Source organism: Rutidosis leptorrhynchoides, chromosome 7 (assembly GCF_046630445.1).
Source record: "Rutidosis leptorrhynchoides isolate AG116_Rl617_1_P2 chromosome 7, CSIRO_AGI_Rlap_v1, whole genome shotgun sequence".
NCBI classification, from domain to species: domain Eukaryota; kingdom Viridiplantae; phylum Streptophyta; class Magnoliopsida; order Asterales; family Asteraceae; genus Rutidosis; species Rutidosis leptorrhynchoides.
In genome coordinates, this window is record NC_092339.1 from 132,016,402 (window position 1) to 132,041,968 (window position 25,567).

Sequence of the window (25,567 nt, forward strand, 5' to 3'; positions counted from 1 at the left end):
GTGAAAATATCACCCGACTCCAAGCTGATTTGGATGCTGCTAACCGCAGAAATACTTTCTTAAATGAGGAGAACAGGGTGTTACACGAGAGATTGGAATCGCAGGAAGCTCAAATGGCTAACATGATTCCTGCTGCTGCCTATGTTCAGATGGTTGAAAACATGCAACGAATGGCTGCTTTGCAAGGTGATGTTCGGGCCATCGTTGAACAAATGGCTATGGGTGTAGCAAGGAATGAAGTTAGATCCTCCAATCTTCTGCTACGACAATTTGGTGTGGATCCTGGTGCCCATCTTACTCCAGAGGTTGCTGAGTGGAACAATTTTGCCTTCTCTGCTCCTCAGTCAGACAGTGATCTTGATGCTACTGTCTCCCCTTCTATTACTGTCCGTGCTGATGACAAAAAGGGGGAGAAAAAGTCTCAAAAGAAATCTAAAAAGAGAAAACAGTCTGAGGGGGAGCATGAACATGAAAAGGCTCCTAAACAACCCAGGAGAGATGGAGATGGTGATGGTGATGGTCAAGACACTGGCCCTAAGCCCAGCAACGCTCATACTGAAGCTGGTGGTGCACAGGCAACTGGTGGTACTCAACCCAGTGTGTCTGCCACACCAGTGGATGATATTGGTTCTGGCAGTAAGCCTAGTGATGTTTCTGATATGGCTGTAGCTGAAGCTTTTGTGCTGTCTCAATCTATTGAACGTAAAATGAAGAGGAAGTTAGAGAGACATCAAAAGCGACAGCAGGAACTAGATGATGCCTTCAATGCCAAGTTCGAGGCCTTTGCTGATCTTAAACGTCGTAAGATTATGCACAGAAGATGGCTGAGTCCAAAAGCATTGGAAGTCGATGATGACCTGACTGCCTTTGATAAACACAGAAAAGAGGCAAGAAAAAGAAATGCCAAGTTCATGGTCAAATTCGACAAACAGAGGGCAAAGCTGTATGCACAGAGAGCAGAAAGAATCAGGAACATGACTCCTGCTGAGATGAAGGATTACCTTGATTCTACTGGGTCAACAGGTGGAGTTAGAGCTGATATTTTCATGAAATGGGTTGATGCTATGTTAGAACCCAGCTCTACTCCTCAACCAGCATCTGCTGCTCAGCCAGCTACACAACAAAAACAGCCAGCAGAAACAATCATCCTTAGTGATGATGATGTTATTAGACAGGGGGAGCATCTTGCTATTGTTCCTTACCTGCCTCCTATTCAACCAGTACCAACACAAGAACCATCAGCTGAACCCATGCCTATTGACAAATACAGGGTGAAATCTGCTCCTAGGGACAATCAGCCCCTGAGGAAAGGACCCCTATTCGAGGCAGCTGATGAAGGTACTGATGTGGTTGAGCCAGCTGATACTAATCAGTCAGCTGGCATTGAAGACACAGCAAGGAGTGCTGTGATAGAAGACCCAGCCAGAAGTGTGCTGCTGGGTAGTACAAGTGTTGAAGACCCAGCAAAGTCGGTTGAGCTGGGTGCTAAACAAGTAGGTGATGAAACGGTTGATCCTATTCACTTCACAGTCTGGGGAAGAGACGGCCAAACATTTGTTCTATCTCCTCTTCCTCCCCAGATTCAAGTTTACTTTGACAGAACACAGGATAACCGGGTCAATCAGCATCCAGTTAGTTCATCTGGCAGCTATGAATCATCTATGTATCCTCCATCTTCCCCAAGGGTTCATGACAAACATATCACTTGGGAAGATGACTCAGTAACCCATGGTGAGCCAAACATCAGAAAAATGAATCCAGATGAAAGAGATGCCTACAGACTTCAGATCACTGTTCCAGAGTTGCTTGAACAAAGACAAATTGAACTTAATGAAAGAATTCGTCAAGTCAGGCTGCTGCATCACCCTCTTGATCAGCCACACTATATTGCTGCACTAAACTTTGGCGTTGACATTAGGGTGTACTTGAATAACAGTGGTCTCAGGCTCTCCACTACTGATGAAAGAATTCATTTTGAAGATGCTCTCCAGATGGGTATGGATATAAGGGAGTATTGTGCTGCCCTTAGTACTGAAGAGGGTAGAAAGATGGTTGAAGCAGTAAGATCCCTGAACATTTCATATGATGATTATCTGATGGGTTTAGCTGCTGAAAGGGAAGCCAGAGAAGCTGCTGATGCTGAACTTGCTGAACGTTCAAGGCTTCAGGATATTGAAGACAGATTGGCTGCTGACAGAAAGCAACAGGCTGAGTCCCTCAAACTAGCCAGAGCCATTGTCAAAGAACAGGATAAGGTTTTTGATAAGATAGAAACTGCTAAGGAAGTACCTACCACTGCTCCTGTAGTACCTGATCACAATATTGAGTTTCCTGATACTTACTATAAGAGCAGGTATGGTAATGTGATGAATAGAAGATCTAATCCCTGCAGAATTATCAAGGTAAACAGGGGGACAAAAAGGGCTTTTAATGTTGTCAGGGAGAACAATGTTCAAGAAAGGATTAGTTTTGATGACTTGAGAACTCTTGGATTCAGTGAATGGATAGAAATCTTGGAGTATTTCATTGGTAAAGGTGAGAGTGCTATCAAGAGTGCTCTTAAGACTGAACTCCAACAGCTGTTCAAGAAGGCAACTAAGTTTGGGAATGCACCAGTAGTTGATGTTGATGAATTTCTTGCTCAAAAGCCTAAAAGGAAGCAACCTACTGGTGAAGGACCAACTGGGAGTAGCCGAATTGTTCTACCTCCTTCCATCCCTGTTTTTGACCCTGCTGAATTACCTCTCCTGTTCCCTGAAGCCTGGAAGATTAAACAAGAGGAGCTATCTGATGAAGAAAGGGATAAAGATAGATAGTCTCCTATGTGCTTAACTTGTATCTTTGTAATTTACTTTTTATTTTTGAATTATCTTGTAATTATTGTATATATCTGTTGTAATGTAAGTAAAGTGAGTTTATCTTCAAAATCATATCAAATTATAAGATATAGATAACTCATCAAAAGATCCCAAAACAAACTTAAAGGGACGAATTTACTGTCTACTCTCTCTAGGTCCCTATGTGCTGGCTTTAGTGTTTTCTCTTCAAGTCATAGGTTTTGTCATCATCAAATAGGGGGAGATTGTTGAGTCCCCAAAATAATTAAGGATTTAATTATGACAAAACAATATTTATTTGCACTAAAGTGTTATGTGCAGCCAGCACACGTTTGTTTATGTATAGTCAGCTAATATAGCTGTGTCGAGTGTTTAGTATGCTGCCTAGTCTATCAGCACAAGGTAGATATGTATTCTTCGAATCAGCACAGGATGTGCACCCAGCAAATCAAGAATATCAAGTGACTCAGCATATGAAGGACCAGTAAGTCTGGATATTAGCATACAACACAAGACAGCCATGCTCCATTACAAGCATGGTAGTTTCCCAGAGTGGTCTACATCAACGCACTATTCAACAGAAGTCGAAGACAAAGTTGAACAGAAAAGGACAGGAGTCGGCGGCTGACAAGTGACCTTACAAGACCACGTGGGAATGCAGAAGTGGAACGCATGTGCAGACATGTGTTATACTTTAATCATACCTAGGGAACACAACATTCCATTTGTTTAAATCAAATGGTAGTGCCAAACCGAATGGGTGTGTTCCAGCAAATAGCTACCTAAGAGGAAAGAAGGAAAGCACGCCTTCTGACACAATTGTCCCCACAAGTACAAAGCATCCAATGTACTAGTGGACAATAGATTAATTACACGGTTAATAGAACTACTATATATATTGTTGCATCCACTATTGTAAAAACTAGTGGTGTGGGTTTATCTGTTAGAGTCAAAACCGTGTAATAGCTTTAGTTTATCTCTTAGCTATAATCTAGGTAATCTGTATCAACCAACTATCATTTCCGCCAAGGATAGTTGTGATTCTTTCTGATTTAATCAATAAAGAATAACAGTTGAAAATTACCTGTGACTCTATCTTATTTACTACAGAATACTAAACGTGATTAACTGACTAGTTAATTAAGAAAAGAATTGTATTCACCCCCCCTCTACAATACTCCTGTTGTTATTAAGGGACCAACAACATCTTTTGCAAAACGGACGGGGTTCCTTATAGTTTAGACTAGCAGTTGCCCCATCTTGTTTACCTTTAAAAGTTTCTCACCTCTTCAGGTGAGTACTTTTGCCCTTATAGTCTTCCCATTTCCTCTTTCCTTCAGTTGTCTTGACTTCAGTAATTGGTGCCTTAATCGAACTCTCCATGATCTGGTCCATGAGTTGGTGTTCCATTGTCATGGCTTCTTGCATCGTATTCGATTTGGACGATGTAACATTTCCTTTGATATTGATCGATAAACCGTCAATATACATCTCTATCTTTCGTTTCTCATTTGGCACCAATTCGGGACACAACAAGGCTAGTTCCATGAAACGCTTTTCATAGTTCTTGAGATTTGCACCAAAAACCTTCAGATTACGTAACTCAGATTCCATTTTTCTGATCTCGTTTCGAGGACAGTATTCCTCGATTAACATCTTTTTCAATTCTTCCCAAGAGATATCGTATGCCGTATCTACTCCTTCTGCTTTAGCATAATTGTTCCACCAAGTAAGTGCACCGTCTTGCAATGTGCACGAAGCATACTTTGACTTGTCTCTGTCCGCACAGTTACTGATTTTGAAAACAGACTCCATCTTTTTGAACCATCGGGTTAGACCGGCTGGTCTCTCAGTTCCACTAAATGTCTGTGGTTTGCATCCTTGAAAAGTTTTGTATGAGCATCCGTTTTGTGAGTTTGTGTTCACGGCTGCTGCTTCGGCTGCTGCTTTGGCTGCTGCTTCAGTTGCTGCTTTTGCTGCCTCAGCTGCAGCAATTCTTTCATTCACACGTTTCTCGACTAGTTCCTTAAACTCAGCATCCGACATTTGAGACATGTTTCTTCAATAAACACAACAGAGATAAATTAATCATATAGAATATTATAGGTAAAATGAGTTGTCAATAGTTAATCGTAGCATATTAATAATATGAACCAATTATTATAAAAGCCTTTTTCTTCTTATTAGCGTTTTATAATTATTTCTAGGGTATTACCAACCCGTTAAAGTTCATACTTAATAGCTTAGTACAACAATTAACTACTACAGTTCAAATAATATTCTATTATGAAAAGCTAATGCATTAACATTTCACGCTTTATTCTTCAATGCATTATGATACAACGATACAATACCACTTATTCACATAAGTTTATTTTACATAAAACATATGTAGAATAAAGTAAAGCACACTAATTAATATTATACAATACGTGAAGTGATGTCGTAGCGAAAATAGTTTTTAAAAGCGGTGAGGCTTCTTGTTATCAGGTACTGGAATATCACTTATTCGAGCCGTAGGTTTATATTTTTGTCGTGGTTCTGAGGTACTTGATACTCAATAGAGTTGGTAAGAGAAGGGTGACTAGGGGTAGCAGTATTAGGAGCAACAATTGCTTTATTGATTTTTTGGATTCGACAATTCTGGGTTGGTGACTACAGGTTCCTTTCCTTTGTTAATTTCTTTTTCAATAATCTCCTTTACTTCTTCCTACACCTCATTGATCTCATCTAATGAACTGTCTGAGTCATGTGTAGGAGAATATGTTTGACCGGTGGTCATGAGCCGATATCTGCAGGCGTAATCGGCACAACCCGCCCGTCAGTGGTGTATCTTGCCCAGTATCCATGTTCGTTAAGAAATGGACGGCCGTAGTTTATCCCAGGGATCACGGTACCATCGAAACGATACTGTGGCTCTGGGAAACTAGAGCTAGGTGGAACGCCCTTTTTAGTTGTGGAGAGAATAGATTCAGTGTCCGATTCTGAGTCGTACAAAATGATAGGATTAGAAGAAGTCATCTATCACATAATTGAAACAACAATTACGTTAGCATATAAATATATCACATATAATGTTTTTGACAAAATGATAAGCAAAAATCGGTAAAAACAAATCTAGTCATAGTCCAGACTCACTAATGCATCCTAACAATTACCAGTTAAACACACTAATGCAAATTCTGATTCTCCATGACCTCAAGCTCCGATACCAACTGTAACGACCCGTCAAAATCGCTATTGACGCGGCACGTTAATCATTGATTCCACAGTGAGGTTTTGACCTCTATATGATACGTTTTGATAAAACATTGCATTCATTAAAATAAGTGACTTTCTAAACATAGAAAGTTATAAGCATGTGGGATAGTGCTTAGGTATAAGCAAATCCCCAAAATACATAAGTCTTTATTTTACATGTTGACATCACAGTCAATTTATTTATTACACAACGTGGTTTTGTTTCGAATGCAATAAACTTTATACAAACCATGAGAGACTCCATGCAGGCAACAAGTGTAGTGACCCGAACTTTTCCATGTTTATATATATTAATTGAGATTTATATTTACATGACTAAATGTTTCCAACGTGTTAAGCAATCAAACTTGTTAAGATTTAATTAAATAAAATAAGTTTCATATAGACAATTGATCACCCAAGTTGACCGGTGATTCACGAACGTTAAAACTTGTAAAAACTATATGATGACATATATATGGATATATATATATATATATATATATATATATATATATATATATATATATATATATATATATATATATATATATATATATATATATATATATATATATATATATATATATATATATATATATATAGTTAACATGATATTATGATAAGTACACATATCATTAAGTATATTAACAATGAACTACATATGTAAAAACAAGACTACTAACTTAATGATTTTGAAACGAGACATATATGTAACGAATATCGTTGTAACGACATTTAATGTATATATATCATATTAAGATATATTCATACATCATAATATCATGATAATATAATAATTTAAAATCTCATTTGATATTATAAACATTAGGTTAACAACATTTAACAAGATCGTTAACTTAAAGGTTTCAAATCAACATTTACATGTAACGACTAACGATGACTTAACGACTCAGTTAAAATGTATATACATGTAGTGTTTTAATATGTATTCATACACTTTTGAAATACTTCAATACACTTCTCAAAATACTTCTACTTAACAAAAATGCTTACAATTACATCCTCGTTTAGTTTCATCAACAAATCTACTCGTATGCACCCGTATTCGTACTCGTACAATACACAGCTTTTAGATGTATGTACTATTGGTATATACACTCCAATGATCAGCTCTTAGCAGCCCATGTGAGTCACCTAACACATTTGGGAACCATCTTTTGGCAACTAGCATGAAATATCTCATAAAATTACAAAAATATGAGTAATCATTCATGACTTATTTACATGAAAACAAAATTACATATCCTTTATATCTAATCCATACACCAACGACCAAAAACACCTACAAATACTTTCATTCTTCAATTTTCTTCAACTAATTGATCTCTCTCAAGTTCTATCTTCAAGTTCTAAATGTTCTTCATAAATTCCAAAAGTTCTAGTTTCATAAAATCAAGAATACTTCCAAGATTGCAAGTTTACTTCCAAGTTTTCTAAATCCATTCCAAGTAATCATCCAAGATCAAGAAACTTTGTTATTTACAGTAGGTTATCTTTCTAATACAAGGTAATAATCATATTCAAATTTAATTCAATTTCTATAACTATAACAATCTTATTTCGAGTGGAAATCTTACTTGAAATTGTTTTCGTGTCATGATTCTGCTTCAAGAACTTTCAAGCCATGCAATGATCCTTTGAAGCTAGATTAATTTTTCTCATTTCCAGTAGGTTTATCCAAGGAACTTGAGGTAGTAATGATGTTCATAACATCATTCGATTCATACATATAAAGCTATCTTATTCGAAGGTTTAAACTTGTAATCACTAGAACATAGTTTAGTTAATTCTAAACTTGTTCGCAAACAAAAGTTAATCCTTCTAACTTGACTTTTAAAATAAACTAAACACATGTTCTATATCTATATGATATGCTAACTTAATGATTTAAATCCTGGAAACACGAAGAACACTGTAAAACCGGACATACACCGTCGTAGTAACACCGCGGGCTGTTTTGGGTTAGTTAATTAAAAACTATGATAAACTTTGATTCAAAAGTTGTTCTTCTTGGAAAATAATTTTTCTTATGAACATGAAACTATATCCAAAAATCATGGTTAATCTCAAAGTGGAAGTATGTTTTCTAAAACGGTCATCTAGACGTCGTTCTTTCGACTGAAATGACTACCTTTAAAAAAACGACTTGTAACTTATATTTTTGACTATAAACCTATACTTTTCTGTTTAGATTCATAAAATATAGTTCAATATGAAACCATAGCAATTTGATTCACTCAAAACGGATTTAAAATGACGAAGTTATGGGTAAAACAAGATTGGATAATTTTTCTCGTTTTAGCTACGTGAAAATTGGTAACAAATCTATTCCAACCATAACTTAATCAACTTGTATTGTATATTATATAATCTTGAGATACCATAGACACGTATACAATGTTTCGACCTATCATGTCGACACATCTATATATATTTCGGAACAACCATAGACACTCTATATGTGAATGTTGGAGTTAGCTATACAGGGTTGAGGTTGATTCCAAAATATATATAGTTTGAGTTGTGATCAATATTGAGATATGTATACACTGGGTCGTGGATTGATTCAAGATAATATATATCGATTTATTTCTATACATCTAACTGTGGACAACTAGTTGTAGGTTACTAACGAGGACAGCTGACCTAATAAACTTAAAACATCAAAATGTATTAAAAGTGTTGTAAATATATTTTGAACATACTTTGATATATATTTACATATTTGTTATAGGTTCGTGAATCGACCAGTGGCCAAGTCTTACTTCCCAACGAAGTAAAAATCTGTGAAAGTGAGTTATAGTCCCACTTTTAAAATCTAATATTTTTGGGATGAGAATACATGCAGGTTTTATAAATGATTTACCAAATAGACACAAGTACGTGAAACTACATTCTATGGTTGAATTATCGAAATCAATTATGCCCCTTTTTATTAAGTCTGGTAATCTAAGAATTAGGGGACAGACACCCTAATTAACGCGAATCCTAAAGATAGATCTATTGGGCCTAACAAACCTCATCTAAAGTACCGGATGTTTTAGTACTTCGAAATTTATATCATGTCCGAAGGAGGATCCCGGAATGATGGGGATATTCTTATATATGCATCTTGTTAATGTCGGTTACCAGGTGTTCACCATATGAATGATTTTTATCTCTATGTATGGGATGTGTATTGAAATATGAAATCTTGTGGACTATTATTATGATTTGATAATATATAGGTTAAACCTATAACTCACCAACATTTTTGTTGACGTTTTAAGCATGTTTATTCTCATGTGATTATTAAGAGCTTCCGCTGTCGCATACTTAAATAAGGAAGAGATTTGGAGTCCATGCTTGTATGATATTGTGTAAAAACTGCATTCAAGAAACTTATTTCGTTGTAACATATTTGTATTGTAAACCATTATGTAATGGTCGCGTGTAAACAGGATATTTTAGATTATCATTATTTGATAATCTACGTAAAGCTTTTTAAACCTTTATTGATGAAATAAAGGTTATGGTTTGTTTTAAAATGAATGCAGTCTTTGAAAAACGTCTCATATAGAGGTCAAAACCTCGCAACGAAATCAATTAATATGGAACGTTTTTAATCAATAAGAACGGGACATTTCAACAAGTACATCACAGCGGAAGCAGTCTAAGAACCTGAGAATAAAACATGCTAAAAAGGTCAACACGGATGTTGATGAGTTATAGGTTTAATTGCTCGAGTCATAAGTATATAAAGATAGACCACAAGATTTCATCAAAAGTTTATCAATAGATTCTACGTAACAGAGCACCCTGGTAACTAAACTTAACTTTATAATGATAAATACCCTATTCGTTTTAATACACGTAAACCAACGTGTCATAAACGTAAATAACATACGTCCGTTAAAAGGCTAGTGCTCTAGCTCGGACAGAGATGTCAAGCCCTATGGATCCATATACAATTATTCGCGCCCACCAGTCCATATCCTATGTACTGGCAGCTACTAGTTACCAAAGCTAAGGGATTTTCGGTTTAACTCAGTGTAGAATTTAGTATGTACTTGTGTCCATTGCGTTTAAAATAAATTGCATGTATTCTCAGCCCAAAAATATTTAAAGTATTTAAAAAGGGAGACTATAAACTCACAGTTCAATATTGAGATTCAATATTGTAGGCAAATTGCGTAGACATAATGATGGTACACGACTGTATGGTTGGCCTTGGATTCAAGAACAATACCCCGATATTTTCTTAGTTTAAAACGGTTTGAAACCCGAATTAAAAAACCCTCGTATATATTTTATTATTATTAAACTTAAATTAAAATTAAAATTATAATTATAAATATAAATATAGATTACAGAAGAAAGAAAAGAAAGAGTGTGAAGGTGTAAAGAACTCGTCGAGCAAACTGGCGTATTTATAGTACTTTTTCATTTCCTGTAGCCCATGCGATCGCATGGGCTTTTGGTGTATCTGCCATGCGATCGCATGGCTAGTCTGGCCAGCTCACTTTGTTTTGTTTGCTAGTTTGTCGACATAATATTTACTGTAGCAAATAGTGTTTTTGGTCCACATGCAATCGCATGGGCTTTTGATGTATCTGCTATGCGATCGCATGGCTAGTCTGGCCAGCTCACTTTGTTTTGTTTGCCAGTTCGTCGACATAATATTTACTGTAGCAAATAGTGTTTATTGTAGCAAAATATTTTTTACTGTAGCAAATAGTGTTTTACTGTAACAAATAGTGTTTACTGTAGCAAAATGATTTTTACTATAGCAAATAGTGTTTTACTGTAATAAATAGTGTTTACTGTAGCAAAATGATTTTTAATGTAGCAAATAGTGTTTTACTTGTACATCTTATATATATATATATATATATATATATATATATATATATATATATATATATATATATATATATACATACATACATACATACATACATATAATTGTTCGTGAATCGTCAAGAGCAATCAAAGGTAATTGAATATATGAAACAGTTCTAAAATTTTGAGACTCAATCTAACAGACTTTGCTTAACGTGTCAAAATAATAAATCGTATAGAGAATTGGTTTAAATTAGTAGAAATTTTTCGGGTTATCACATGATATTTCGGTGGTATTTGGTGTTAGATATCGAAAGGAAACGAGACCAGTCAATTAGGGTTGTTAGGGAATGTAACCTATCAAAGTAGGCCAAAACCCGTATATATACTGCAACCCAGACACAGTCGGTCGACTGTGTTAGACAGTCGATCGACTGAGTCGCACAGTCGGTCGAGTGTGTGGACAAACTCGGTCGACTGTGTATGCAGTTTAATTTATTGATTGTTTAATTAATTAAGCACACACAAACACTTATATAACCAATAGTCACAAGAGTACCTTATTACATGACTAAATGTATTAAAATGATAAGTAATCTACGGCTGGGATTACATACACCAACAATTATCCTTTAAAAGGTAGAAAAATAAATAAAGTTGTTGATCTCCATGATGATTCGATGGTTGAAAGAATTAATAATATCCATTAGAAAGAAGAATAAAGCTGTTGTTATATATCATAAGAAATAAGTAAAATAGTTTGAACTTTGAAGCTAAAGAGGTTCGATTCACCGCAACATCCCATGTATCCATCCTCCAGCTCACTAAGTTGTTTTTGTAAATACATGTCCTAATCCATAAGAATGAATACAATAACATCTTATTACATCGCGAGGTATTTGACCTCTATATGATACATTTTACAAACATTGCATTCGTTTTAAAAGACAAACTTTCATTTCATCGAAAGTTGACAGGCCTGCATACCATTTTATAACATCTATCTATAAATGATCTAATCTGTCATTTACTTAATAGTAATCTCTATTGAATTCAACGACTTGAATGCAACGTCTTTTGAAATATGCCATGAATGACTCCAAGTAATATCTTTAAAATGAGTAAATGCACAGCGAAAGATTTCTTTAATAACTGAGAATAAACATGCTTTAAAGTGTCAACTAAAAGGTTGGTGAGTTTATTAGTTTAACATAAATAATCATTTCCATCATTTTAATAGACCACAAGAATTTCATTTCTAGTTCTCATAAATATACGTCCCATGCATAGAGACAAAAATCATTCATATAGTGAACACCTGGTAACCGACATTAACAAGATGCATATAAGAATATCCCTATCATTCCGGGAAATCCTTCGGACATGATAAAAACAACATCGAAGTACTAAAGCATCCAGTACTTTGGATGGGGTTCGTTAGGCCCAATAGAACTATCTTTAGGATTCGCGTCAATTAGTAGATCGGTTTACTAATTCTTAGGTTACCAAGCAAAAGGGGCATATTCGGCTTCGATCATTCACCCATATAATGTAGTTTCAATTACTTGTGTCTATTTCGTAAAACATTTATAAAAATTGCGCATGTATTCTCAGCCCAAAAATATAAAGGGTAAAAAGGCAAATGAAACTCACCTATTGTATTTCGTAGTAAAAATACATATAACGTCATTGAACAAGTGCAAGGTTGGCCTCGAATTCACGAACCTAAATTAATTATATATATTTATATGTTGGTCAATATTTGTCTAGCAATTAAGTCAGGTCATAGGGTACCACAATCCTAATGCTCGAGACTAATATGCAAAAGTCAACAAAAATCAATTTGACTCAAAATGATTTCCATAATTATAATATATTTTAAATATCGTCGTTTTATATTTTTAAATATTTTTTTTAAATAAAGATTTATTAGAGTAAATAATATAATTCATTTATTAATAAATAAAAATTCATATTAAAATTTATATACTAAAATATACTTTTATATATATTAAGTAATAAAATTTATAGAGTTCATTTAATATCATAAAAATAATATTTATTAAAGTAATTTATTACACGTAGTAAAATATGTTTGTATCACATATTTATTTGATAAAATAATATCTATAATAATAGTAAGTAAAAGTTGTAATATTTTGTAATAATAATTATTATTATAAAAATATCAATATTTATAATTTTTAAGATGACCTTATGATAAACCGATAATTCTAATTATGATAACTTTAATATTTACGATACTTTTTAATATTATCTTTAAAAATAATAATTCTATTTAAAATGATAATAATAATGATATTTTATAGTAACAATGACATGATAATTTTCGTTAAAATGATAGTTTTAATACTAACGATAATTTTAATAATAATAGTAATGATAAAAATAATAAGAACAATAATTTTATCTAAATTAATAGCTTATAATATATTAATTTCATCATGATGCTCTTACTCATTATTTCCTAATCGTTTCGTTTAATAGCTTTTAATCGTCCTTTACATCGTGTTCATAATAACGATAATAATAGTAATTAAAATAATTAGGTGTTACTAATATTAGTTTTAATTACAATAATACTAATAATAATAATTACTATGACTTTATTAACGATAATACTAATAATTATTTTAATGATAATATAATAATAATAATAACAATAACAATAACCATTTTTGAATAATGGTATATATATATATATATATTAATGATAATAATAATAATAATAATAATAATAATAATAATAATAATAATAATAATTATTATTATTATTATTATTATTATTATTATTATTATTATTATTATTATTATTATAACTTTAACGATAATAACGATAAAAATAATAATTTTCAATGATAAATCCCTTTTATTGATAAAAATAATAATAATAATAATAATAATAATAATAATAATAATAATAATAATAATAATAATAATAATAATAATAATAATAATAATAATAATAATAATAATAAGATAAAACTAGAATGACGATAATAACGACGATAAAAATAATCATTTTTAATAATAATAATAATACAAAGATTCAATTGACTATAGCTTCTAATCCGTTCATCGAAACCATTCGGTATCTAAAGGAAAAGTTCTTAATTTTTCGCTAGCTTTACAAGGACATGCATATCTTATACCTTATCTCAACCGCACGTGTAACTAATTCAAGGTCCAACACAACCTATCTAAGGGCAATATTAAAAGTACAAGCATGCATACTCCTAAATACTCGAGCACTAGTCAGGGATACACTATTGATATGTAAAAATCAATTTACGAGTACTCACGTATCAATATTGAGATTCAATATTGCAGGAAAGGTACGTAGACGCAACGGAGATGACAAACACTAAGTTGACCTTACGAGCATACCCATGATCCATACTCATCACCACCATAGCTATAACCCATAATTTCATTAATCCTATCCCGCTCATAAAACCCATGTTGCAATAGCTCGCGCGTACCCCTTGTCGTAGTATTTTATGTATATAATACATAAGATTAACAATAATAATACTACTAATATGATTAATAATAATAATCTTAATAATAATAATAATAATAATAATAATAATAATAATAATAATAATAATAATAATAATAATAATAATAATAATAATAATAATAATAATAATAATAATAATAATAATAATAATAATAATAATAATAATAATAAAAGTATATAGATATAGATAGAGTACGAGATAGATAGATAGAGAAATGGAATGAAAATGGAACCAGACGACGAGCTTTATGCATTTCACCTCACCAAACCCCCCATGCGATCGCATGGGGGTTGTGTGTGTATTTCATGCGACCGCATGGTCACTTTTAACAGCTCATATGCACTCAAAAATGTTGCCGACACTCGATTTCCTTTACATCTACTACGTAATATAATAGGTTTATTTATATATTAATTAATATATAATATATTTAATCTTTAGAATTAATTAAATATTATATTATATTTACGTTAATGATAAAAATATAATTTTTACAAAAATGACTCGTACGTTGTCACTCGACTCATGTACCACTTTCGGTTTTTCGAGCGCACTTTCGTATGATTAGAAAACTAGCCTTTTACATTACGCGACGTGTACCTGATAAGGCTAAAAAGTAACATATATTTCATAGCAATATCCCTCCTAAATAATAGGTTTTCATATGTAATTGTATTATATTTTCATTGTAATTGTTTAAATAAATAAGTGCGAAGACAAAAGGCGAAAACGAAGATTTGAACACACAAACGTTCAAAAAGCTCAAATGTTCAAGATACAATTCAAAAGGTTCAATTTATTGATGAAAAACGTCTAAAAATGACAAGAGTACAAGTTACAAAATGCAAAGTACAAGATATTAAATTGTACGCAAGGACGTTCGAAAATCCGGAACCGGGACATGAGTCAACTATCAACGCCCAACGCAATGGACCAAAAATTATGAGTCAACTATGCATAAGAATAAAATATAATATATAAATAATTATATAAATTATTTATATATTATAAATATATATATAATCATGTCGACAAGCTATGAGACAAAGGATCCTGAGCTGGATTTTCAAACTCCACGACTCGCGGAGTTTGAAGGCCAAAAACTCCACGACTCGCGGAGCTGTCAGAAATCAAAATGCCTATAAAAGGCCATGCATTCTGCCGAGTTTATATATAATAAATAATAATAAAAATAATACTCTGTAATAAATAAATAAATATATATATATATAATATATATAGTATAGGGTAGTTTTATATTAGATTAGTTCGGGTTATGTAAAAGTTATTTTTACTGGTTTTTGAAGTCGAAATTCTGTCCGTGTAACACTACGCGATAAATACTCAATGTAAGTTATGTTCTCCTTTTTAAATTAATGTCTCGTACTTAAGTTATTATTATGCTTATTTGAGCCAAAGTAATCATGATGTTGGACTAAATATTAAAGACAGGGTAATTGGGCTTTGTACCATAATTGGGGTTTGGACAAAAGAACGACACTTGTGGAAATTAGACTATGGGCTATTAATGGGCTTTATATTTGTTTAACTAAATGATAGTTTGTAAATTTTAATATAAAGATTTACAATTGGACGTACCTATAAATAACCACATACACTCGATCGGACACGATGGGCGGGATATTTATATGTACGAATAATCGTTCATTTAACCGGATACGGGAATGGATTAATAGTCTATGGAATTATTAAAACAGGGGTGAAATTATGTTCAAGGACACTTGGCATAATTGATAACAACGTATTAAAACCTTGGGTTACACGCAGTCGATAACCTGGTGTAATTATTAAACAAAGTATTAAAACCTTGTTACAGTTTAAGTCCCCAATTAGTTGGAATATTTGACTTCGGGTATAAGGATAATTTGACGAGGACACTCGCACTTTAAATTTATGACCGATGGACTGTTATGGACAAAAACCAGACGGACATATTAAATAATCCAGGACAAAGGAATATTAACCCATGGGCATAAAACTAAAATCAACACGTCAAACATCATGATTACGGAAGTTTAAATAAGCATAATATATTTTATTTCATTTTTCCTCGTACTTTTATTTATTGTCATTTTAATTATTGTTATTTATTTTATATTGTTAGTTAAATATCGTCATTTACTTTACGCTTCGCTTAAAATATAAAATCGACAAACCGGTCATTAAACGGTAAAACCCCCTTTTATATATTATTAATATAATATATTTTGTACGAATATAATTGTTTAAAATATAGTGTGAAATAAGCTAGCTCCTTGTGGAACGAACCGGACTTACTAAAAACTATACTAATCTACGATTAGGTACACTGCCTATAGTGTTGTAGCAAGGTTTAGGTATATCCCATTTGTAAATAAATAATTAAAACTTGTGTAAAATTGTAGCATATTTAATAGTATTTCCTAGTAAAAATATAAACTATTTCGTACCCCCACGCTACGACATCAAGTTTTTGGCGCCGCTGCCGGGGAACTTCGGCGAAACGCTATATTTTTAATTTATTTTTGTATAAATATATTTATATATCATTTTAGAAAAACAGTATAAAATTAAAAAAAAAAAAACGTCTTGCAAACTCCGCGACTTGCGGAGATTTTCGGCTACGTGGCACCGAGACTCGCGGAGCCACCCTGACAGGTGCACCCAGGAACCCTACTTCGCATTTATTACGGAATATTATTAATTATTATTATTTTAAAACCCTAATTAGGTTTAATTAATTTAATATTTAATTTTTAGTTTTAATTAAATTTGTAATAATTAATTTTAATTAGTTTTATTATATATAAAAATTAATACTTTTATAAAATAAAAATATAAAAATAATATTTTTATAAAAATTGTACTTTTTACAACTTTAAGTTTATTTTTATTTTTTTGTTTATTTTTATTTGTTTTTAGCATAATATTTGTATTTTTATTATTCGTAGCTAGTTTTAAATTTAGTATTTTGCCGTAGCTTATTTTTATTTCTAGAATTTTAGGCTTTGCCGTAAAATCCCTTAAGTGCTTTGTCTTTAGATTAAGATTTAGGCGCTTTAGAATTTTATGACGCCGTTTTAAATTTTAGTGCCTTTTAAGTTATTGCCGTTTTGGATATAGAATTCCTGTAAGCTTTAATACCTTTAGGCGTAATTTTTAGATTTAATTTTTAGACTTTTAAGTTTCGACGTTTTTCTTTCTTATTTTTATTTTTCGACGTTTTTCGACGCGCACTCTTTTTCTTTCTTATTTCTCAACACGCTAGTTTTTAGGACTTAGAAATTTTCTCTATTTCTTCTCTAAAATTTCAAAGCGAAATATTATTTTAAGCGGTTAAATTGATAGACATCCAAATTTTCTGCTTCGTAGTAATAGTTGGATTTGTTAGTGGCTGAGTTGTGAGCTTCCGATTTAAAGGGTTCTGACTCCCTGCTGCATCTATTGGCTATTCGAAACGTGGGCAAAAGCAGAAAAGTCTATTAATTTGATAACTTTAAATAATTTTTATCTTTTTATAACTAATAGGATAATTAGTGAATGCACCACATTGTAGCTAAAATTTGGCCATCGCAATAAAATGGAAAATTTTGAAAACAAGGCCTTGAAAACTCTTTTTGATATCCAAAATCAATTAAATCAATACTCTCAAACGGGTGTTGATGACAATTCGTTCGGTCAATCTTGGATCACGAATGACGAAACAATAACTGGTTGTGAAATCTGTGGAGATTATTACTCAACATGGGAATGTTATTATTACGTTCCTATGGAAAATTACGCACCCACGGAACCTGAATGGAATGATTATGAAGAATACAATTCAAATTGGGATTATTCCCAAGAATATTTCCAAACTCAACAACCAGTAGACGAGGAAAATTACGTGTCTGAAAATTTATTAGACAATATGAAAATCAAACTCGAAGAACTCAATGCTCAAAATGAACAAATGAGAGAGTTTGTAAACCGGCAAGCTGAAACTCTATCAGACTACACACCTGTTGATCTGAGGAGTATTGTGCAAGAAAATCTCATATCATCGAATTTTGATGAATTCGAGAGCTCCGAAATTACCAACTATCCCGATGATACTTTTTATTCAGTCTTACCAATTTCACAACATATCGACACATTAGCCTCTACCGACGAAATCATCGATCCATCAATGGATAAAGAAGAAGTAAGGGTGACAAATTGGTACTCTTGGGAAAACGATAACGTTGAAAATTTTACCCCCGAGACCAAAATGGTGAGACCAATAAGTACCGTTAATGAAGAAGAATCTACTCCAATCCCGAAATTCACCATTCCACAACCTTCCAACCCAAAATTCTCAATAGACGAGTCATCTACCGAAGATGAACTACAAGCTTTAATAGATAATGACACCTCGAATTTCACCCAATTGGGTAATAGAGGTGAAACCTTTGATCCCGAGAATGAACGGAAGGAAATGTTAGGAATTATCCACCCTATAGAAATATGTATGTCGATGTATATCGATCCATTTGACCAAGAACCAGAAAAGAGACATATCCATTTACTAAAAGCTACACTTAAAAAAGAATTAAGTAGTGACGATCGGGAGAGTCTAAACTTTAAACCCATTGATATATTATACACCACCCGAGATGTAAATAACTGGCTCACTATTCTAATTCGTGGAACTTATTCTACTGACTTCACATGTCGTCAGCTAAGTGTGGGGAAGTCTAACCCCACTTAACGTTAAATTAGGGGTTCGGGTTAGTGCATAACTCGTTAATAAAAATGCATGATTAGGGTAAAAGACGCTTTTTCAAATATTAGTAAACAGTTCAGAAAAGCAGCCGTTTTTGAAAAAAAAGCATGTGTGATAAAACAAGAAGGAATGAACGATAAGGCGCGCCATCTATCATTCGACGAGCTTTGTAATTACAAACTGGGTATTTTTAATCACTTTTCTACACTAATCACCCTCATGAATTTATAATTAGAGTCTGATTTCATGCAAATGAGGGCATTGCATGATCTCAAGTGTGGGGAAGGGTTATAAATTCTCTCAGGTTTACACTTGGTTTATTTGCCAAATTTTGTGAAAATTTGAAAAATTTTCAACTAAATGAAGTCAAAATCATGTTTATACATATTTATGAACGATGAAAACTAGGTGTTAATACCGAAATTATCGTTACCTCGAAAAGGACATAAATTGAGAAACAACCAAAAACGCTTGAATTCATTTAAAATAGAATAAAGGAGAATAAAAAGGTAAAGAAAGAAACTAAGTGTGGGGAGAATGTACCAAGTTAATTAAAAACTATCTATCACATGTTTGTGCAAAGTTATTGCAGGTGTTTTTGTTTTGGACTAAATTAACTGTTTTACCCGATGAAAGAAAAGAAAAGATGGATCTACACGATGAATCAATTCCATCATTAAGAGGAAGTAAAGTCTTCCGAAAAAGACACGCGCTTCTTGGTTTAGGTCAAGAAGTTGTCATCCAGACCAGATGTAGGTTGACGAAAAATCTAGAAAAGTCATCTCTAAAATCAGCAGGAAATCCACGGACCTCAGCATCAAACAGGGTCGCCAAGTGGTCAGATTTATCCTAACCATGAGAAGGATTTATCTCGTACAATGGGGGGCACCGTGCAAATTAGCTTGATAAGACTAATGAATCAGATCCCCAGAAAGGATAATCTCCTTAAAAGATCAAAAATCAGCTTTTAAGACTGATATTACTCAATCCTTGAGATTGACCTTAAAGATTGAGAATTCAAACTCATGGAATTCAATGATATCTAAACTCGAGCTTGAACGAGAAAATATTTTGATCAAAAATTATAAACCGATTTGTTTTCTGAAAACCCATTTTCAATGCGTTCATTACCATTGAACGTAAAATCCTAGGAATTCACCTGGAATTCATTAGGTCACCTGAACCAAATCGGGTGTCAACCGTAAGAACGGTGGTTGCATAGCATGGTCGAAGACAGGACCTTGTGCCAGACTGAAAAATCATAGGATGATCTTTACTATTGCTCCTACAAAGGATAGTACTAGCATCTGACACGTTTATAGACCATAATCAAAAGCAAGTCACAGGACATTGCCTTAACCGTTGCTTGTTCATCGCTTTCCTTTACAACCGGACGGTAGTTTATCGAAAGGTAATATACGGAACAAGTGAACTGGACGTGTTGCTTTCCTAATACAAGGTTAGCAAGTGGGTAACACAAAACCATAAGTGTTGAGCTAAAATTTTCAAATCTGAAACCCACACAACCCACAAAAATATTTTGCAAACACGGGTGAAGGGTTATTCCGGAAAACTTGTCTAGGGTAAAAGCTAGATTGAATTTTCAAAAGATCAAATGTTTTCATAAAGATCCAATTTCCTTAAAGGATCTAAATTTTTATAGTCATGTGGGACTGTAAACCACATTGTTACTATCATTGTTTATACCGTCATCTCAAAATCACTGATGTACAAAGTGTGAAGAATAAAGAAGTGATTCGTGTGATGTATTATATTATTTCAAGTTATGTATTGCTTGAGGACAAGCAACGCTCAAGTGTGGGGATATTTGATAAGGCTAAAAAGTAACATATATTTCATAGCAATATCCCTCCTAAATAATAGGTTTTCATATGTAATTGTATTATATTTTTATTGTAATTGTTTAAATAAATAAGTGCGAAGACAAAAGGTGAAAACGAAGATTTGAAGACACAAACGTCCAAAAAGCTCAAATGTTCAAGATACAATTCAAAAGGTTCAATTTATTGATGAAAAACGTCTAAAAATGACAAGAATACAAGTTACAAAATGCAAAGTACAAGATATTAAATTGTACGCAAGGACGTTCGAAAATCCGGAACCGGGACATGAGTCAACTATCAACGCCCGACGCAATGGACCAAAAATTATGAGTCAACTATGCATAAGAATAAAATATAATATATAAATAATTATATAAATTATTTATATATTATAAATATATATATAATCATGTCGACAAGCTATGAGACAAAGGATCCTGAGCTGGATTTTCAAACTCCACGACTCGCGGAGTTTGAAGGCCAAAAACTCCACGACTCGCGGAGCTGTCAGAAATCAAAACGCCTATAAAAGGCCATGCATTCTGCCGAGTTTATATATAGTAAATAATAATAATACTCTGTAATAAATAAATAAATAAATATATATATAATATATATAGTATAGGGTAGTTTTATATTAGATCAGTTCGGGTTATGTAAAAGTTATTTTTACGGGTTTTTGAAGTCGAAATTCTGTCCGTGTAACACTACGCGATAAATACTCAATGTAAGTTATGTTCTCCTTTTTAAATTAATGTCTCGTACTTAAGTTATTATTATGCTTATTTGAGCTAAAGTAATCATGATGTTGGACTAAATATTAAAGACGGGGTAATTGGGCTTTGTACCATAATTGAGGTTTGGACAAAAGAACGACACTTGTGGAAATTAGATTATCGGCTATTAGTGGGCTTTATATTTGTTTAACTAAATGATAGTTTGTTAATTTTAATATAAAGATTTACAATTGGACGTACCTATAAATAACCACATACACTCGATCGGACACGATGGGCGGGATATTTATATGTACGAATAATCGTTCATTTAACCGGATACGGGAATGGATTAATAGTCTATGGAATTATTAAAACAGGTGTGAAATTATGTACAAGGACACTTGGCATAATTGATAACAAAGTATTAAAACCTTGGGTTACACGCAGTCGATAACCTGGTGTAATTATTAAACAAAGTATTAAAACCTTGTTACAGTTTAAGTCCCCAATTAGTTGGAATATTTGACTTCGGGTATAAGGATAATTTGACGAGGACACTCGCACTTTAAATTTATGACCGATGGACTGTTATGGACAAAAACCAGACGGACATATTAAATAATCCAGGACAAAGGACTATTAACCCATGGGCATAAAACTAAAATCAACACGTCAAACATCATGATTACGGAAGTTTAAATAAGCATAATATATTTTATTTCATTTTTCCTCGTACTTTTATTTATTGTCATTTTAATTATTGTTATTTATTTTATATTGTTAGTTAAATATCGTCATTTACTTTACGCTTCGCTTAAAATATAAAATTGACAAACCGGTCATTAAACGGTAAAACCCCCTTTTATATATTATTAATATAATATATTTTGTACGAATATAATTGTTTAAAATATAGTGTGAAATAAGCCAGCTCCTTGTGGAACGAACCGGACTTACTAAAAACTATACTACTCTATGATTAGGTACACTGCCTATAGTGTTGTAGCAAGGTTTAGGTATATCCCATTTGTAAATAAATAATTAAAACTTGTGTAAAATTGTAGCATATTTAATAGTATTTCCTAGTAAAAATATAAACTATTTCGTACCCCCACGCTACGACATCAGTACCCTTATAAATAAATTAACTTACTCATCAATAAATTACCTTATAAAAATGTAACTTTATAAAATTGAGCGTTGTGGTCATTTGCTTCTATAAATCAGTGGCTCGTTGTTTGTCAAAATATTTTATTTTAAATCAGGAAGTTTTATGACTAAGTTAATATATATATATACATATATATTATTTAAAATTGTAAATTTGTACATAATATATATGTTCGAAATATTTATCTAATGATATAATATTTAGTCTTTCAAAACCAATTATATTTCAATGTTCGTTTTATATAATTTAACTTTTTTTTTAAATATTAGTAGTTATTCTACCAAACAATGTTTTTAATATGAAAAACTAAATGGTTGATTTATCAAGGGACACTAGTTAATCAAAGTAAAGTATATTTTTGAAATTTAAACGGAAAGATTACTAACTTTTGACTAACTCACGTTAATGACACTTTTGTAAATCACTTTTATCAAATATTCCAGATATCGTTAAAAAGGAAAGGTTTTCTAAATCAAAGTGGACCTCTTAACAGAGACTCGTAATTCTAATTCAATATATCTGTTAAGTCAATCATTTGATAACATCTTCTAATCCCATCAATAACTATTTGAATATATATTTTGAAACAAATACGTTTATGTAAAGTATTATACGTCTAATACTTTGTTAATGTTTTCAAGTTATAATATATACATATATACATATATAATCATATCCGTTCCTATAATGGTTCGTGAATCTTTGGAATTTGGTCGAGGTTAAATGAATGTATGAACACAGTTTAAAATCCTTGAGATTCAACTTACAAACTTTGCTTATCGTGTCGGGAATATATAAAGATTAAAGTTTAAATTTGGTTGGAAATTTCTGAGTTGTCACAGTACCTACCCGTTAAAGAAATTTCGTCCCGAAATTTGAGTGGAAAGGTCGTGAATGATAATAAGTATGTTTTTATGATGCATACGGGCTGAAAATTAGAGTTTTATCATCAGCGAATAATTTGGATAAACAATCCATTTATATGAAGAGTACAAATGAAGCTAACATAGAAGAGTGAAATGAGTAAGTGTAGATTCATCTTATCATTTGATTCATCTTATCATTTGACGTAGATATGATTGATTCCCAGATTTCAAGGGATTTGAAGAAAATCTTCGTAATAAGATTTGACTCTCCGGTAACCAAGGGAATTAGGATTTGCTTTAAATGCGATCATCCATTTTAATTGTTCTATCGTAGATTTTCTTATAAATTCACCTCCTTCATTTCCTTATAACTCACACATTCTGTTGATGAATTTTATGCAAGTCCCTAGACATCTACCCACGTCCATTGCAGGTACAACAGTTTACAGGCCACCATGATCACTCGTTATTATCCTATCCGTGTTTGTATGTGGTTACAGGAACTGCAGAAATGAGATTTGGATGTTAGACTATGTTAGACTAGGTCAGACGTACGAGTGAAGCCTCACTCGTACGGCTGATAGGCTCATACGCACGGTTGATGCTGAGCTAAGTCACAATTACAACCTAAATGAGAAGACACGAGTGAGTGATCACCCGTACGGCTGATGAAGCCAACTCGTACGTGTGATGGATGAATCGTACGGGTGAGTCAACAGCAGAGGTATATTGTAGTGACCCGAACTTTTCCACATTTATATATATTAATTGAGATTGATATTTACATGACTAAATGTTTCCAACGTGTTAAGCAATCAAACTTGTTAAGACTTGATTAATTGAAATAGGTTTCATATAGACAATTGACCACCCAAGTTGACAAGTGATTCACGAACGTTAAAACTTGTAAAAACTATATGATGACATATATATGGTTATATATATATTTAACATGATTTTATTATAAGTAAGTATCTCATTAGGTATTTTAACAATGAGTTATATACATAAAAATGAGACTATTAAATTAAGAAACTCGAAAACGATATATATAACGATTATCGTTATAACAACGTCTTACTAGGTACATATGAATCATATTAAGATATTGATACACTTGGTTAATTATGTTAAATGATAAGTAAATATATCATTAAGTGTATTAACAATGAACTACGTATGTAAAAATAAGACTACTAACTTAATGATTTCGAAACGAGACATATATGTAACGATTATCGTTGTAACGACATTTAACTGTATATATATCATACTAAGATATATTATATATCATAATATCATGATAATGTAACAATTTAACATCTCATTTGATATAATAAACAATGGGTTAACAACATTTAACAAGATCGTTAACCTAAAGGTTTCAAAACAACATTTACATGTAACGACTAACGATGACTTAACGACTCAGTTAAAATGTATATACATGTAGTGTTTTAATATTTATTCATACACTTATGAAAGACTTCAAGACACTTATCAAAATACTTCTACTTAACAAAAAATGCTTACAATTACATCCTCGTTCAGTTTCATCAACAATTCTACTCGTATGCACCCGTATTCGTACTCGTACAATACACATCTTTTAGATGTATGTACTATTGGTATATACACTCCAATGATCAGCTCTTAGCAGCCCACGTGAGTTACCTAACACATGTAGGAACCATCATTTGGAAACTAGCATGAAATATCTCATAAAATTACAAAAATATGAGTAATCATTCATGAC